We start from the raw sequence: 17,297 nt of genomic DNA on the forward strand, positions 1-17,297 counted from the left end.
TCTGCACCTAACAACAAATGTAACACGCAGATCTGGTGGTGTTTTAAAGGTCAAGCCGGTCATGCCATATGATCTTTTGTTCATTTTATAGTATAGTCGATCCAACGTTGGTATGTGTGAACTTACTAAATCATTTTTTATTTCGTCTGTGCACCTGAATTTCGTTGTATATTCTTTTAATGACAATAAAGAATCTAATCTAACCTAATTTAATCTAGTTAAGTGCTTAAATGTTAATTTAGACATGACATCTTATGTCTTAACCCCTTAACAACCTCTTATTTTAACCATAAAAGGGCCAGAACATGTCCTGAGTGCTTTTGCCTCATTTTTCCTGAAAAACTTTCAATATCTGGCAGTTATTTACAATTAACTCCATGTTAAAATAGTGTATTAACAATTTAAAATGGAGAAAAAAAAACGTAGTTGTACATGAACACTGAGATTTGTGTGCTAAATTGGAAATTTTCAGAAACCGTTGGAATTTTTCCAATAGCACAAACCGCCACATAATTACAGTAATGCAAAGTGCACTTGCGCAAACGCGTCGTTAAAGGGTTAATTATTTGATTCTTACCAAGCACTGAATTTAAAATACTGTACATATTTTAAAACTGTTCCTTTTCAGCCAACATATGCACCTGCACATGCTTAAACATAATCCAAAGAAAATGGCTTTAAGATTAAGGGACATTTACTGGCAGATTTAAAGTATGAAAAGACCTGTAAGTAACTTTCCAGTCCGCGAAATTAGGCGCACAACTTGTTTATAATGTAGGAGAAGTCAATTTAAAAAAATAGTTTACACAGTGGGAAGATGCATTTTTTTGGGAGCTCTGCCTTTGTTGGCAACAAAAGCCACAATATCTCACCCTCTGTTGCTTCGAATTAGTTTTTTTAGTTTTTAATCTGTGCCCCCAACTTTATCAAAATGCATTAATAAACCTCAAGTAGTTATTTAACAGCCTTGCCTGAACAATTAAGATAAGAACGTATTCAAACATAGCAGTGAAGATGCCTTTTTTTGGATGCTAGGTGTCGCTTGGCAGCCGTTCCATTTCACATGCACTACACTTTGTATGTGTTCAACATTAGTTGTTCTCCTGCAACTGCTTTTGGCACATGTGAAGCTCGGCGCCCCGCTGCTTGAAATAATTACAAGACAGTATGTGTGTGTGTGTGTGTTAGTGCCCAGTGGGAGGGCCGAGGGTTCCATGTTTGCCTGGAGAACTTGTGAGAAAAGTGACAGTTATTGTACAACATGCTCCCATCAAAAGGAGTAAAAGAACAGAAATAAATAATGTTGATTGTGCACAAGCAGGCGCATTATTTTGCACGTGACAAACATGCAAATCTCCTGTACATTGTTCGATTTCCTTCCACGTCATTTAAAACACACTTTATTGAGCCACAGATGTAGTAACTCACACATTATTGGCTATACTAAACAATTTCTCTTTGGAAAAATTAATCATTTTGATTAGACAGACTGTGGAGTTGCTAAATATTGACTGAGCTGAGATGAATAATTATCTGTCACTGGTTTATTACCTTCTATATTACAGCGCGGCCCCTTAGCCGCACAACGCTCGACTTAACAGCTGCAGCCTCAAAAAGACATTTCACATAGTATCTCGAGCTCACCGAGTGGAAACTCCCTCTGAGCTCGTGGCAACTCTGGGTTTTGTCACGACAATCGGCGGTAATGTCACACCTCAGTGTGCGACTGTGCCTCCCTTCCTCGCACACTGGCTGGATGCCCTGCAGTGGTTTAAGAACACCACTGGGCCAAGTTACCATGTCCTGGTGAATGACACTTCTGTGCAAGGTGACTTGCGTTTTTGCTCTGCTGCAAATGGTGCTACTTCACCTTAGATTGATAGCAGTGGGTGTTTCTGTGTGATCGTGTGATCTGCTCATGGCTTTGCCTTTAAGAGACTCTCTCTCTCTCTCAGTCGTTGAACAGTCTGAGGAGGACAAAAATAAAACAGCAGCCCCGTGTCACGACACCCGCGGCTTTGAGTTTGATCACATGGGAAAACGGAATTAAGCACCGATTCCTCGAGTACACAAAAGGTGTGTGAGGTGCATAAAGAAGGAAGAGTGCTGGATTCAATTAGCGTGTCCTGTTTAAACTGTGGGCCATTCACCCAACTCCTTAAACAGCAAGGCATCGTGAAATGACACCTGCAATCTACCTCAGACAGCGACAAATGTGCTGCTTCACTTAAGCCTTTTTACTCTATTTTGTATAATTTACTTCAGTCCGGTGAATGAACAATTTGAAGGCGCCAATAAAATATATAATCATGCAGAAATGGAGAATAGTGAGCACTGACCCAAGTTGCACAAATTAAGATTTGCTAAAAACGTCCATCACATCTTAGTATTCTGCCAAAAATTGAAACCGATGAGAAAAAAGAAAATGAGTTTACCCAGGTTCATTCGACCCAGCAGTGAACGCTGCCTAAACACATTCTCGCCAGTCAAAAACCCATTTAAAGCCAGGATTAAACAGGTTTTTTCTGACTCAAGTAGAGGGAAAGCACCCTTATAATCACAGCTGTTTAGTGCGACATCAGTGCTCCACTTACCCCCCCCGCGCTGCACAGGCCAGTTGCGACTGTAGCCTGTTCGGCCGATGTTCCTCACACAGGCAGGAAGTTATCGTCATCATTTTCCCACTCCATGCTGCGCTGAGCTGAGCTGGCCGACGATTTCCACTCCCTCCGGGTAAATCGTCTCCACTTTTCGCCTGCAGTATAATAGGGGAGGTGTGAGAGCAGCAGTGCATAATCACCTTTGAAAAAGCCAAAGACTGCACTAACAATAGCATTTCTGAGCCACTTGGCACTCAAATGCTTGTTCTTATAAAAGACAAACATCACCAAAGGCAAGTCTGCGGCCGGGCCGTTAGTTTGTAAATTCGTTTATCATATGCTGAAGGGGCGGAGCCCAGAAATCTATAACAAGAGGAAGTTCACCTGTACCAGCCATTTTTCCTGAACAAAGAAGCTGCATGACACATAAAAGCCGTGCAGATTTATATTTGATGTTGATGCTATTAAAAAATGATGATTCATGTTTGTGTATATTATCTTTGCCATACATACACCAGCTTAACACATGTTTGGACGGGAACACTCCTCGCTCACCGACTTAATTTAAGAGCGACCCTTAAACCGTCAGAAGAATCATAACAGGCGCAGGTATTATAAAAATCGTACACATCAGAAGAGGTTATTCTACATCGAGCCCTGATTTCAACATCAGCCGTAATCAAAAGTAATCAGTTTAATGACTTTGAATTCTTCTCGTGCATTTTTTCTCTTGCAAGCGAGTTGAAAGCAATGTACGAAAATAGAGAAAGTGAAAATGTAGTTATGCCTTACAAATGAACACGCACAGCCAAGAGCACATTTGGTACACACTCATACAGAAGAGAACAGCCATTATCTGGAGAATAAAAACAGCTCTATTTTGGCATCAGCTCCAAGCACTAGAAGATAACACTGGAAATTAGAGCGTATAAAAGCCTCCCCAGTGGGAGCACCATCAACATGTGCACTGGTAAATGTCTGTGTCTGTGTGTGCCCATGTACGATAACACTGTATGTGTGTACAGTGCACACTTGCCCGAACAGGTGCATGTGATGTGGAGTGCGTGTGGCTTAAGTGGGAGAGTGCAAGCATCTGGAGAATTATCCCGAATCAACTCCTCCTGTCCTGCTCAGTCCGCTTTCTACCCCCCCGATCCCTCTCTGTCTCGTCTACTCTTCACTCCTGCTCTCCTTTCTCGTGGCTTGATTCGAGGCGGAACTCAATTCCTCAATTCCACACCCTGAGCGCTGTTGATAAGGGTCCCGCTCGCTCTAGTCTGGCCCCAGAGAAGGAGACAATGTGCCCGCAGAATGGCAGAAAATCGAATTCCTCAAGACAATGCGGTCCATTTTGTGGAGTTAGGCTGGATGAAAGGCCAATATTTAGCCAGCCACTGTTTCAGCCACTATATCCCTGCTTCTCAGTGTCGACTACACAAAAATGTAAGCTTTAAGTGTTCCCCTTTCCATTTTTATGTAAATTACTGTATGAATGACTGACAAATGCATAATACACACACGCATAATTAATGAGGATTACACTTGTTTTCAAGCTTACCTCTTTTGGATATCTCATAATATATCTCATAATTTTACAATATCACATTATTTTCATAAACATTTCAGTTAAATCTGTGTCTTTTGTTTTGGCTGGAAAAAAACAGACTCTGCAAAGTGTGTTGTAACTACATTAAAAGGACAATGTTGCTAATTGATAACACGAGCGGGCTTAATGCGGGATGATAATGAGCGCAAATGCGATGTTACAGTGGGGAACTAGCCCATGTGTGGCCGCTGAAGCAGACCAACATTAGTTCCAGTTATTCCTCATTAACTAAATGTCCCATTGATTCCTCCAACGGTGCGGTAAATAGAACAGACCTCAGTCAATGACCTGCCTGCAAACAATGTGTGCGACATCACCGCGACAAACTAATGCACCTCTTCTTCACACAGACTCGGGACCCCAAACATGTCGATTCACACATGTCTGCTCGGGACGAGTCGATTCTGATCCTGAGAATGTTCGGCATGTGTCCCTGCGCCGTCACTGCAACTCTCTGTACGACAAACACAATCCTGTAAGTGTCCACTGTGATAGGAAGTGCCATGTGATGTGTTCCTGCAGTACTGAGGTGACACTGTGCATCAGACAAACGACCTCTCCAGAGGTGTTGATGCCTCCAGGCCAGATGGCATTGTGATATGCCCCGCTTCTTTGTCCAGGTCTCATAGTGAGTTTGTCCCGAGCTGCTATTGGATTAGCTGATCATTTCTCTGGTCATGAAGTTTGGCAGAACTCTAGCATTGTGCTGAAAAGACCCTGTGATGAAATGAATGAACTGTTCATAAACAACACCTTCGGCAACCTGCCTACAACGGCCTGTAGACTGACTTATATGAATGGTGGAGTGGGGTTTTCTGCAAAAATCTGAAGGATGGATTATGTGTGCTCCAGTATGGCCGACCACCGTTATGGAAGCAGTCAGAAGCAAGCCAGTTGTAGTTTGCATAGGAATGGAATCCGCAAATATCGACAAGCGGCCGGCTCGCAGCGCAACACAGACTCCAACAGAACACTTTTAAAAAGTAAAACACGGTTTCAGCCCATTGGGCCAAAACAGGACAGTGATCAACACCGAGCGAGGACTAATAGGATGTTGTTTAGTTACTGAATCAGTGTGCATCTTGTCTGCAGTCCCTGTCATCGATCTGGCCAGAGTTCAGGACGCTCGCTCATGGCTGTCGCAAACCCCAGTGAGTGCAGGTACTGTGATGAGGCTGCAGTTCAGTTAAGGCCACACAGGAACAACCGGTTTTGGAACTTATGTCGAGCCCCTTTGAAAAGCTGATTTTAGTATTTACTGACAATATCAAGAAGAGAATTTTTTTACAAACAGGCAAGTTTAACGAGAGTAATGAACACAATTATTCAAATCAGAGAAGCGACTTCATTTCCACCTGCTCTTCAGCAAAACTAAAAGAATCACCACACAACAAAATGTGCCCAGAGATGCTGATTCATTTTTACAGTAAAATGTTTGAATGCGATTCGGAGAGAAAAGAAAATGAGTCAACATGGGGGTAAAAAAGAAACTGAGGAAGTGTGAGTAAGAAAGAGAAAGCACAACCCCTCATTTCCTTGTCAAAGTTTTCCGACAGTGTGACGCACAAGGAGAGACAGTTCAATTGAATTAAGAATGTCTTTTCACTTCCTTCCGATCGGCTGCTCCTCCTCCTCAAACTCCTTCTTCTTCAGCCGTTTCCCCTTATAAGAGGCACAGCTGAGCAAGCCCCGCAATGGTGTGTTTTAATGGCCCTTAGACCTGCTGAGATCTACACAGGCCTGTTCTTCATGCAGTCCCGCTGCTTGTGTTTCATGCATGCTTTTCTGACGACGTCCCGCAGAGCGATGGGAGGAGAGCAAGATGAAAATGGAGATGGACAGAAAGACAAACAGAGGCTGTCTTCACATTTCTGGCTTCACATGAAAGAGACTCACAAGCAGAGACAATCGAGAAATGTTTCATATTTCATGTGAATCACTGTGTTGCTCTTTCTCTTCCGCCGTTTCACTTCCTTGCGCTGTTTATTTGTTGCACCAGAATCATTTGAGATGAGATGGAGGGAGGCGAGGAGGAGCCAACACTGATTTGATGGCATATGTGTTTTAGGCGGACCAACATGCGGGACAGGAGCAGTTTTATTGGCATTGATTTGAGCATTATACTGTGCATTGTTGCAAGATTATTACATTAGCTGGGCTGGCTTAATCACATTAGGAATACTAAAGAAAAGAATGGGTTTTGTCATATCCTTGCTGATACACACATCATAGCCTTGGCCTTTCTGCTCACTTGGTTTATTTGGCAGTAGCCCAGGCAGCTATAGGAATTGTGGTACGTTTGCTGACCTTACTGACAAGAGGACTTGTATTTCTTTAAAAGGGAAAAAGCAACTGTTATGGGTGATGATTTATGTTTTTCTTTTCCCTCCTCGATGACTTCAGAAATCTACCCCAGAGGATTCAGGTTCCTACCTATTGTTTGCATCGTTTGGAGATGACATGTCTTTGTTCTCTGAAACAATGAAAGTAGATCAGTTGAAAAATTCAACATCTGTGGTGGTGAAACCTAACGGTTTGTAGCCGCTGCTGAGTTTCCCTCAAAAAGGTCACCTTACTCTGCCAAAAGAAAGCAATGCCAAAGGCCCTGGTTTACTTCCGCACACATGCCGCACACGTCAAAGTGTGTATCGCATGCAGTCCGGTTCATGGGTCGCCAGGTCGAGGCTCGGGCGACTGTCCTTGGTGACTACTTGTGGAAGTATACTAGGGCCTTAAGACGGAGAGACATACCACGGCCCAAGCCTTCTACAGCTCTTTGCCCCATTTTCTGCTTGATGCAGGCATCCTAAACAGGAAGGAAAATCCTATACTTGTTGGTGTCTCTAAAAATCTGTATTCTTTAGAACCCATCTCAGGCTGAGTTCCATGTAATTCACCCCCTGCAGGCAGTCTACTGCCCTTCACCCCTGCCAGGGGGCAACTCAGACCATGCACTGAAACTCTAAAAGCTGGCATCTCTGTGGGAGTCCGTGCCTTTCCCATTTGCTCCCAGGACCACAAGCTTTTAACGTACTTCCATGCTTTTGTTTTTTTTTTCATTTAGACACACAAATAATTAGAGCAGCCACACTGCCCGCATGAGACTGCTGTGAGTGAGACCATGAGCGAGTAGCTGGAGCTATTTTGTAAAAGCACTCAAGCATTTCATTTTCCTGATATATTCTCTTTTTGTTCCGACAAAGCACTGAACAGCCCTGGCATTTAGTTTAACACAAAGGAGCATTTAGAGTATTTAAAGGTATACATTATAGCAATTTCAAAGGCAAATCCTAGGTAAAACATTGCAGCTCTACAGCACACAGGACCAAAAGAGATGCGTCACAAGAGTAGATCAGTAATGCAACATCACACACTCTAATGAGGCCCCTGCTTAACTCTATTTGTTGCAATCCCAGTCTGCATCTCTCTCACTTTATCTGTGGATATAGCCAATAATCAGCATACAGACTTCTAACACTTGGAGAGACATGCAGTGTGCTGCCAGGACAACACCAGTTCACCAGGGGCTGCTGCACCTCCTAGCTGCCCTCATTAGTGCCTGAGTGAACACTGCATGTGCCTGTCTCCATGTTCATTACAACCAAGGTACACCACGTGTCAATTACAGCGGATACACGTAATTAAAGAAAAAAGAAATCAGACTCAACCTGGACCACACAGCTGGATCAAAAATGGGTTTTGCGGTAAAACACAAATCACTCTATAGCAAAAGCTTTACACTTCACAGAATTCACAATTCAACTGCACAGCGAGGAGTAATTATACGGAAGACAAACAATTCACAGTGCATAAACCTCACAAAATCCTCTACAGGTTTGGAAAGTCTCACCATGGGCACGAACATAAAGCCCCCAAGGCTTGTCCAAACGGTATACACACACACACGGTTCTCTCCTCAGCAGTCAGAGCATTTGAAAAAGGCTCATTCTCTACTGTGATAATTACCCATGCTGCTCTCCGATGGCACATTTGCATAATCATCATCAGCCATTCATGGAGGACACACAAAAGATTATAATGAGGCAACAGAGAAACAAGAAGCATTTCAGGGAGCCATTGAAGAATTGCACTGAGAGGGCAGTCACTATTGCCCGATTCTGCACAGAGAGAACGCCACCAAACAGGAAGAGAAAAAAGTAATGATCATCCGTTCAGAGCAAAGTAGAATGCTAAATGCTTTAGCCAATGAGTGCCCAAGTATTAATGTTGCATAACTTGGCATATGTAGGTTGCTGAGATGCTATATTTCCAGAGAGTTGGTGGAGAAGTGAGCAAGTGGGAAGCGTCATCGTCAACATAATTGCTGCTGCAACACTTATAGGTGAAAGCAGCAGGTGCTTTGAGATATACTGTACCTGCCTTTATATGAACTGTTATTTCTTCAAACTGTGCGGTGCACATTAAAGCATGAGTGTCTGAGCAAAGTAGCAGATATGAGGTACCCTGTATTTTATTACACAATGTTAATTAGCATAAATTATTTTTAAGGTTATCCGTGGAGTGCCACAAGGTTCAGTGCTTGGACATTTGCGGTTCATTAATGACATTGTTTCCAAGTCATTGAAATGCATTATATTTGCTGATACTACTGTGGGAAACATCTAAAACAACAACTTCTGGATCTCTTCACCATTGTGAAAATAACTCCATTATATTTGGAAACCATGAATTTAACTTTTAAAGTAAAATCAATATTGATATTGATTAACCATGCCAAAGGAACATAGAAATCCCCCATACATGAATTACTGTGTTAAGGTTTAGGGGAAACACATGAGAACAACACCAATTCCATTTTCTTTCTACAAAACCAACATGAATGGAGAGAGAAAAAGAAAAAGTGTTTGCATTAATGTTCTTTTTTCTACTGAAAATAACCCAAAATACACCAATCAATCAATCAATCAATTCTTAATATGATCACTTATCCAATTTGTTCAAATAGTGCACTCGATTTTCATACGGTGCTCAGACTCATAAATGCACGGTTATAATCAGTAATAATTACAGTTAATTCCAGGTTCCATGGAGGATGTGAGCATTTTGTAAACAAGGATATTTTTGCTTCCCTGCTCAGCAGCTGTGTGCCGTGGCTCAGGTGCGCTGCGGCCTCTCGAGGCGGACGAGATCTTATTCAGGATTTTCAGAAAAAAGGTTTAGTGCGACTTTGCGGTTGACTTGATTTAATGATACAGACATGTGCAAGAACAACAGGGACAGCTGTGCAAATTCAATTTAGTTTCTTTTTTAGATAGGACTCTTCAAACAAGAAGACCATTTCAGTGCCAGGACACAACTAGCTTTAGACCTCTCATACTTCTTATAGGACTGTATGTAACTGTGTCATTAGAGCTGAATGTGCCATTAGCCACCATTTGGTTATACCATTGTTAATTAACAATGCAGATCTGAAATGCCATTCCTACAGATACTGGGCAGAACATGCATGCTTGTGTTAGTTTGAACTTTGTGTGGCTCCAATGCTGCATTGATTTTCTACCTCTCTTACATAGAGCACAGGTAAAGAAAAAAAGAAGCATTTGTTGCTGCTCAATACTCCTTTCACAATGTCCTGTTTCGGGGTCTGCCAGTGGGTCTTTGTAACTTCACTCAGAGAAGCAGTCGTGTTGCTCCAGGTCAAACTCCCTCTTCAAAAGGATGCTGGTAAAACTATTTTTGTTAGTCTCAGTGGAGGGCAAAAAAAAAAAATCATTGATCATTCTATGCAGTGTTTTTGGGACACACACAAATCTTCTATAGAGCCGTTTTCACAGCCAGGGATTACTCAACTAGAAAATGCATGTGTGCTCATCAAAGGGAATGGCATGAGCACTGATCAACGAGCTTTACAACCTTCCACCAGGAATTGTTCAAAATAAATGTATCTCTCCTTTGAAGTGAAAGTTCTTTATTTATGGGAGTCTTTATTTCCCCCCCCTCCACTTATGATTGGTTAAGGTTAAGGTAGAAGGCCAGAGTCAACGTAGATGAGGCACAGACCTGGAAAAACTACTGAATGGTTAAAAAGCATCAGAGTACAACATGTGCTTAAATCTAATTCAGGAAATGACTCATAACGTGTACATTGACTTAAACATTAATGTTAAACTAATGACAGAGATCGCAAATCAATAATTCAGGTAATGTTCATGTATGCTTGCTAAGTTAAGAACATTAGCCTTTCACATGCACGATATATACACCGCCCACATTAACTCATAAAGTACGTTAAACCATGCAAATCGTTGCGAAGCGAATGCACGCAGCTCTGTGTAAGTGCTGCCCTTCTCTCCTCTAACCTGATAAATCCACGTTGAAGAAAGTCGTGTGTCCTTTAACTGACTGGTAAGATTAACAAGCAGATTATGCATTCAGCCATCAAGCTGGATGTGGGTAACATCTGCCCACTGTGCTGTGCAGTCGGCTACCTATTATGCGAGACGCTCGCAGATCAGACCAACCTGCAGGGAAAAGAGGGGGGAGTTCCATCCCCGAGCCTCTCATCCCCTCAAAACAAGCTCCACTTTCGCTTCCCCCGCACTCCTTCCCCTTCCTCTTTCTCCCCCCTTCGTGCAGCTCCTTCACTTCACACAAACTCCCCAATGAAGGGACTTGTCATCTGTACACCTCCTCCGTGTCATGTTCTTTCCCTTCCTCCTCCTCCTCCTCCTCTCCCCGCCCCCTCCCTATACTCTCTGTAACTTTCACTTGCTCTGCCTCATCTTTCCGAGAGTCTGTCCACTGTGACAGTGCTGCCTCCTCCTCTGGATGCCGCTGGCTTGACAGGGAGCAGGGAGGCTGAGAAAACACACAGAGACCCTCTTGCACTCTTGCCAAGATAGGTGAGGGGGGCTGGGGTGTGGGGTGTGCAGAAAACGAGATCTGACAGAAGGGGGGGACGGAGGGAGATATATTGAGACAGAGTAAGAAAGGGAGGGAACTTAAAAGATTTAGGGTTGGGGGATGAAAAAAACTGCAGAGAGAGAAAAGAGTCAGGTTAGTCCCAAAGAGACAAAGTGGGAGAGAAAAGAGAGCGATACACTAAGATAGAATGATTAAGAAAAGGAGATAAAGAAGGGAGCAGAGAGCAGAGACAGTGGGGATATAAAAAAAACATCCTCAGGCAATATTCCTCACCCTCAGCTCTCTCACGGTGAACAGACAAAAACTTAGCTTTTATGCTGTAAACTTTGCTGCGTTGTCAACAGGGCTTAGGAGTGAGTGCGGCGCAGTGAGGACGAGGAATACAAATGTTAGCTCTCCTTTGACTGCAAAACATGCGGATTAGGGTCGGGCATTAAGTTGTTACTTGTGACGTGTGATCATTCTGACAAGGGCATGGATCAACCCTTAAGACGGAGAGGAGGCAATTCATGGTCACGTTGACCTGCAGGCAATATCTCCTTAACGTTTTCACCTCTCAACATTTACGATGGAGCGCACTCTTTTTAAAAAAAAATAGGTGAGATGAATTATCTGTGCGGATGAACAGCGTCTGCCTAATTACCGTTTAGCGAACATGAATTGGGTTAGCTCCAAAACCAAGCGTCAGCAGGTCACACTGTAGCCCCTGTATCTGTAACACATATCTGCTCAGCCAGCCATATGGCAGCAACTCAACGCATTTAGGCAGGTAGATGTGGTCAGCTGAATGTCAAACTGAATGTGGCATAATTGTTGATAGCAGCTGATCCACCGGGCAATCACACACACACAACTGTATCTAAACCTTTCAGAGAATGAAAAACAGAAAATATGAAGCGAGTAGTTGTGTTTCATTATTACAGTTTTTTTGCAAATTAAAGGTGCCATTTCGAAAATGCCGCCAATTGCTACTTGCAGGTGTTTTCGTTGGAGGGTGTTTTGCATAAAGTTATGAGCTGCAATTCTTTTGCGACGCCCCATTTTTCCTCGAAACATCTCATCCCACGAGACTCCACTTTGAGGAAGATGGCCAAAAGCATTTTCATCTCGATTGCCAGTACTGCGGTTGCTATGATTGTTTTCAAGAGGAAGAGATGGGAGGCAGCGGGTGAACTACATACAATGCCATCTTATCTGAAGTAAACCGGTAGCCCCCTCCCCCCATGTCATGTCCGATGACGTGTAAATGCGAATTATGATGCACCCACCCATGCACATCAAGCACGATGCGAAGAAACTAATAAATTATGAGGACGGAGGGGAAAAATTGCATCACCGGTCTCTCTGATGCTCACACCGGACATGGCGTAAAAACTGATCCAGCGCCGCAACAAATCGCGTCTTTTCACAGATTACCTCTTTTCTTTTCCTATATTGGTGGAGGAGGGGCTACTTGTGACAGAGAATGAGAAAGAAAACCTTGACAGGTGCAGCAACAGTCTCTGAAGGGGTGGGGCTTAGGCCAATTAGCATTGCGATTGACTTTAGAAACAAGTTTTTGCTGTGAAGACGCCGTCTCACTTCAGATTAAACAAAAAAAAAAAAAAAACTCCTGCATATTGATAACCAACTGCTTCTTTGACCACAGTTGGAGATTGAGCTTCAGGCTGTGGAGTGTGCGTGTGTGTGTAGGAGGTTCACAGAGGTGTGTGGGTGCAACTGAAACATTTTTGACTGCTTTTGAAGAACAAGGCCTGTCGATAACATGACACGCCTTACACTTGCTCATCCTTTGGCTTCCCTTCACTGTCTTTTCTTCCGTCACCGTGATGGAGTAAATTGGCCCGCCACACAACAGCCAGATAGTCTTCTAATGTGAAGTAGGTCATCACATACGGCGGTATAATGACTCACTGCAGATCCTGCAGGTTGGCTCAGAGCATTTGTCCATTATATCTGTGGAGATGTCAGTTTGCATGCAATATAAAAATTATGTAAATTGGCAAAGCACACGCGATGTATGTTCATCTACATAGGATGAGATATTTTTAGAGCTTCCAACATGAAATAGATTATTACGCATACTATCGTAGATGGCGTGCTGTTTTTGAACTCCTTTATGGTTGCTGTTTGTGGGCATATTCACACCTCATTCATCATATCGGTGTAATTATCAGGGAGAAAATACAATTTCCTCTCACATGTTTGTGGAGCGTACTTACTTTAATTCGATTACACACAGCATGATACACAAAGGAGAAAAAAAGTAAGAAGCCAAGCAAATATAATAACGAGATTTTTTTGGGGGACTGTGCAGATGTCCAGGTTTGTCATTTTGTTTTAACTAAAGAAAAGGCTGCATATTCTTTCTCAGACGGATGAGAGTACATACCTGCGCTGCATGAGGCCTCACCATTATTTTATGAACCGCCCATGACAGGCAGCGTCTGATGCTGTCGCTGAGACGTTGGCATTAAGGAGAAGTAGATTGTAATCCAAGCCAAGACTGTCGTCTTCAAAGGACAAGGACAGAAAAGATTTTGCTACTGCTCTTCTAATAATAAGCTCTAGATGTGTCGGAAATGACTTGTTTGAAAGAGAAGGAGCCTATAAAAGATAGAAGCCACAGTGGTTTACCGTTTTTCACAGAAGTGGAATAGAAACGTCCCAAATTCTCGTATATCAATTCGAAATTTTGAGGTACTTTTACTTTACTGTTAATCTTAATTACACTTCCATTCCAGGACAAAGGCAGTGAAATGTTAATGTTTGAACCCACTATTTTTATTTGACAGCTGAAGTTCCCAATATAATAATGGAAATCCCTTAAATTGTACATGAAATACTTCCACTCTGGACAATGCAATTTTACCCTGTGACAACATTAAAAGAAAAAATTACCCACAGTTAGGCCTAAAAGATAAGTTTGAACAGTCACAGCTCATATATAACTTTACTTTTTTATGATTTTATAGTATATTTCTATCTTTATTATTTACCCTGCTCATTTCACTGCATGTTTTACTCTGTATCTTTGTATCGTCCGTTTTAAAACATGAAAATAATAATCATCAATCCGCTTCCATCTTCTATAAGATAAAAGCAAGGGAATATTTGGTAATAATTTCTCACTCACAAAATAATACCCGCTACACTGTCGTTTACAAAAGAAGCTCTGGGACAATTTACACATTATAAGATATCCCGTCGATACTCTCTACACCTGCCGATGTGCATTAGGGAAATAATGTGTTCTGGAAATGTAAAAGACGGGAATTGACTCAATCGTCATCGATCCGGTCGATTTGTGTTTGTCCCGCAGCTTTGTCTTGTGGGACAGATCAAAACTGTGAAAGAAAGCAAGTTTTCACTTTTGTCTGAATCAATTCCATTCTGTGTCTAAGTGGACAGACGGCGGTTACGCTGGATTTCCGAATCATCATTTGCCCTTGTCGACCTTAAGGTCTTTATTTCAACTTTAAACTTAACAACTCTTCAAGAGAAGTAAGACACTAGGTGAGGTTAATGATAGCAAACACATCATTTGAGATATCACTGAAATGAAATGGTAATAATGTCTTTCATAACATGTACAAATTAACATACCAGAGGAATGCGTGATGTCCTGTTGTATGCCAGGGATTTAGTTTCCTTCAGTTTTCATTAAAACCTTTTATTTTCAGGTCTGATTTAAACAGCAGCATTGCAAAGTAATTTATAAAAGGTTCTCCACATTAAAAGTGAAAGAAAATGTGGATCAAAGTTTATTTAGCCAAACTTTGGTTTGATGCATTTCCCTCAATTAATTACCTCATGTCTCCTCAGATTAATCTTGAGGAATCAAAGTCTCGAGTCTTTGGAGGTATCTGACATTTAAGTTGGCCAAACTGCACAACAGTATTCAATGTCTACCGCTTTATCCTCCACATGAGGGTCGCAAGGCCACTGGAGCCAATCCCAGCTGACATACAGCGAAAGGCAAAGTACAGCCTGGAAAGGTCGCCAGTCCATCGCAGGATGTCAACACACACTCTCACACCCAAGGTCAATTTAGAGTGTCCAATTTGTACCGTAGAAGGAAACCCTGACAAAAAAACAGGGTGCACACACTTCATGTGATTCATGACCCTTAGGTGGACCGGGTCATGAACCTGGGTCTTTTTTTGCTTGCCACTACTCTGCCATGTGGTCCCCACACAGCAGTATAAAGGTACATAATACTATCAGTCACAAGGGTCATTTTTCTACAGAACCAGTACTTTTACGTTTGATGAGTCTTGAAATGCGGGGCTTTTACTTATCGAAAAAGATGTGAGCTCAGATCCTTGACCCATCATTCCAGTGAGACAAATTCTCCTGTGAAAAGCAAGCTGCTGCATGAATTCTCTTCAATCGCTGACTTCACTCTAAAGAAAATGAGGTTTGATGCTTTCGACTACCTCGCCACCTCCCTGATAAGTTGTTTATTTGCTAAAATAAGTTTTCGAGTTTGCAGGAAAGTAAAAACTTCAGCCTGCACTCTGACTGAAATTGCCTGATTTGTGAAGAGTAGATTCCTGCAGTGTACAACACGGCTGTATTTTTCATAACACAGTCGTCTGAGGAAAGACATTAAAAGGCTTGGGGTGGCTTTGTGCGGGATATGTATTGTTTGAGCAACACTGTGCGGCAGTGACAGTGGTCTCTTTGTGTAAGGCTTTTCTCTAGAGATGATTATTCTTCTGGAGATCTCCCAAAAGACTGTCTTCAGTGCCGACAATAAGTCTTAAGGATTTTGCACAACATGTAAGGCAGGGTGTGAACATGGCTCAAGCTATATAGAGAAATGTAAACACAGGGTGTTCATACAGTGCCCGAGGAGGGTGAACATATTACTTGGAAACCATATTATGTGGCACCTAAGGTCTTCAGCACAAGAAACCACTCACGCGCCTTAAATACTTTGCCTTCATCTTCAATTCTATACACAATATTTATCAAAAACAAAAGCAAAAGTATATTGAATGAAACTTTATTCAATACGAGTGCCATGACTGCTGCCAGAGCACAAAACAAGTTTACAGATCTCCACGGCGGAGGCGGTGAACAGATCATTTTCTTTATGTCACTTGTAAAAGACCCATTTATAACTGTGAAATTCAGTCAATAAATTCTACTGCCCTCTGCGGCCTTTTCTCCCTATGCGGAACACATCGCAAAATGTCACCATGAAATGCCTTCAGAATATTCCCCAAACTCTGCAATAAACAACAAATGAGCAAGGCATAACTCACACTATAAACACCTCAGGCCTTGTCACAGGAAGCACCGGTCTCCAAAATAATGTTTCACCGTATTACATTTGATGCATATTTTTCATGGCAGGGTGATATTATGTTTCTTTTGTCTATGAAAAATCGGAGCTCTGCTTCGACGCTGCCAAGCTGTGGTTTTATGATGCGCCGAGCGCACCTTTCGCTGGCTTCATGGGGTGTGAACTCATCACGGTCAAATTATACAGTAAAGGTCCGAGGCAGAGAAGGCAAAAATGCACAGTCAGGTCTAGATGTATAGTATAGGAGTCATCAATGCCATTCATCCTGAACATCAAAGTGTCGGGTGCTTTATATGTTTGATCTTTGTGGAAAGTGTTTTTAGCTACTTACTGTTCATTTATCACTTACTGAAAAAACCCCCACCACAAAATTATTTTAGGCTATACACCATAAGCCAGTTACATGTCGTTGTTGATAATGGGGCCATAGATACTAACAATAATTGCGAGGGCCCTCATCGCTGTCGTATAAAGTTTCGAGCTAATCGGTCAATATATGACAAAGTTACAGAGCACTTCCTGTTTTGTGGCAAATGGTCATAATATTCTCCAAGATGGACGCCAAATTCAAAATGGCTGACTTCCTGCTGAGTTGAGGCTTTGGTCCCGATAGACTTTTTGGTTCTTCTTGGGCTGTGACATGTTTCCACCAAGTTTTGTGAAATTTGGTGCAACTTAGTTTCACCAATGGGGGGGCGCTACTGAGCCATTTTGCATGAATTGTACGTATTTACTTTATTTTTTATTTTTTAGTCTAATTTCTGTGCCAATGTTTAGTACTTTAAACATGCAATCCTTTTAGAAGAAAAAAATAATTATCAATCCATGAATTCTAATAGGTTTTCTGAGCACTCACCACCGCGTGTGTGCTCGGGCCATAATAAAAGTAATT

The 17,297-nt window shown here is 42.2% G+C and overlaps 1 long non-coding RNA gene across 1 annotated transcript in view; it reads right to left on the bottom strand.

Annotated features, from left to right (window-relative positions):
• Positions 1-2,600: 2,600 nt before the first annotated feature.
• Positions 2,601-17,297, bottom strand: part of LOC122767132 — a 160,438-nt gene continuing 145,741 nt past the window's right edge. Inside the window, exon 5 of the long non-coding RNA XR_006360173.1 lies at positions 2,601-2,755. This is a non-coding gene — a long non-coding RNA (uncharacterized LOC122767132). The remainder of the gene's footprint in view (positions 2,756-17,297) is intronic.

This window comes from Solea senegalensis, linkage group LG3 (genome assembly GCF_019176455.1).
Source record: "Solea senegalensis isolate Sse05_10M linkage group LG3, IFAPA_SoseM_1, whole genome shotgun sequence".
In the NCBI taxonomy this organism is placed as follows: domain Eukaryota; kingdom Metazoa; phylum Chordata; class Actinopteri; order Pleuronectiformes; family Soleidae; genus Solea; species Solea senegalensis.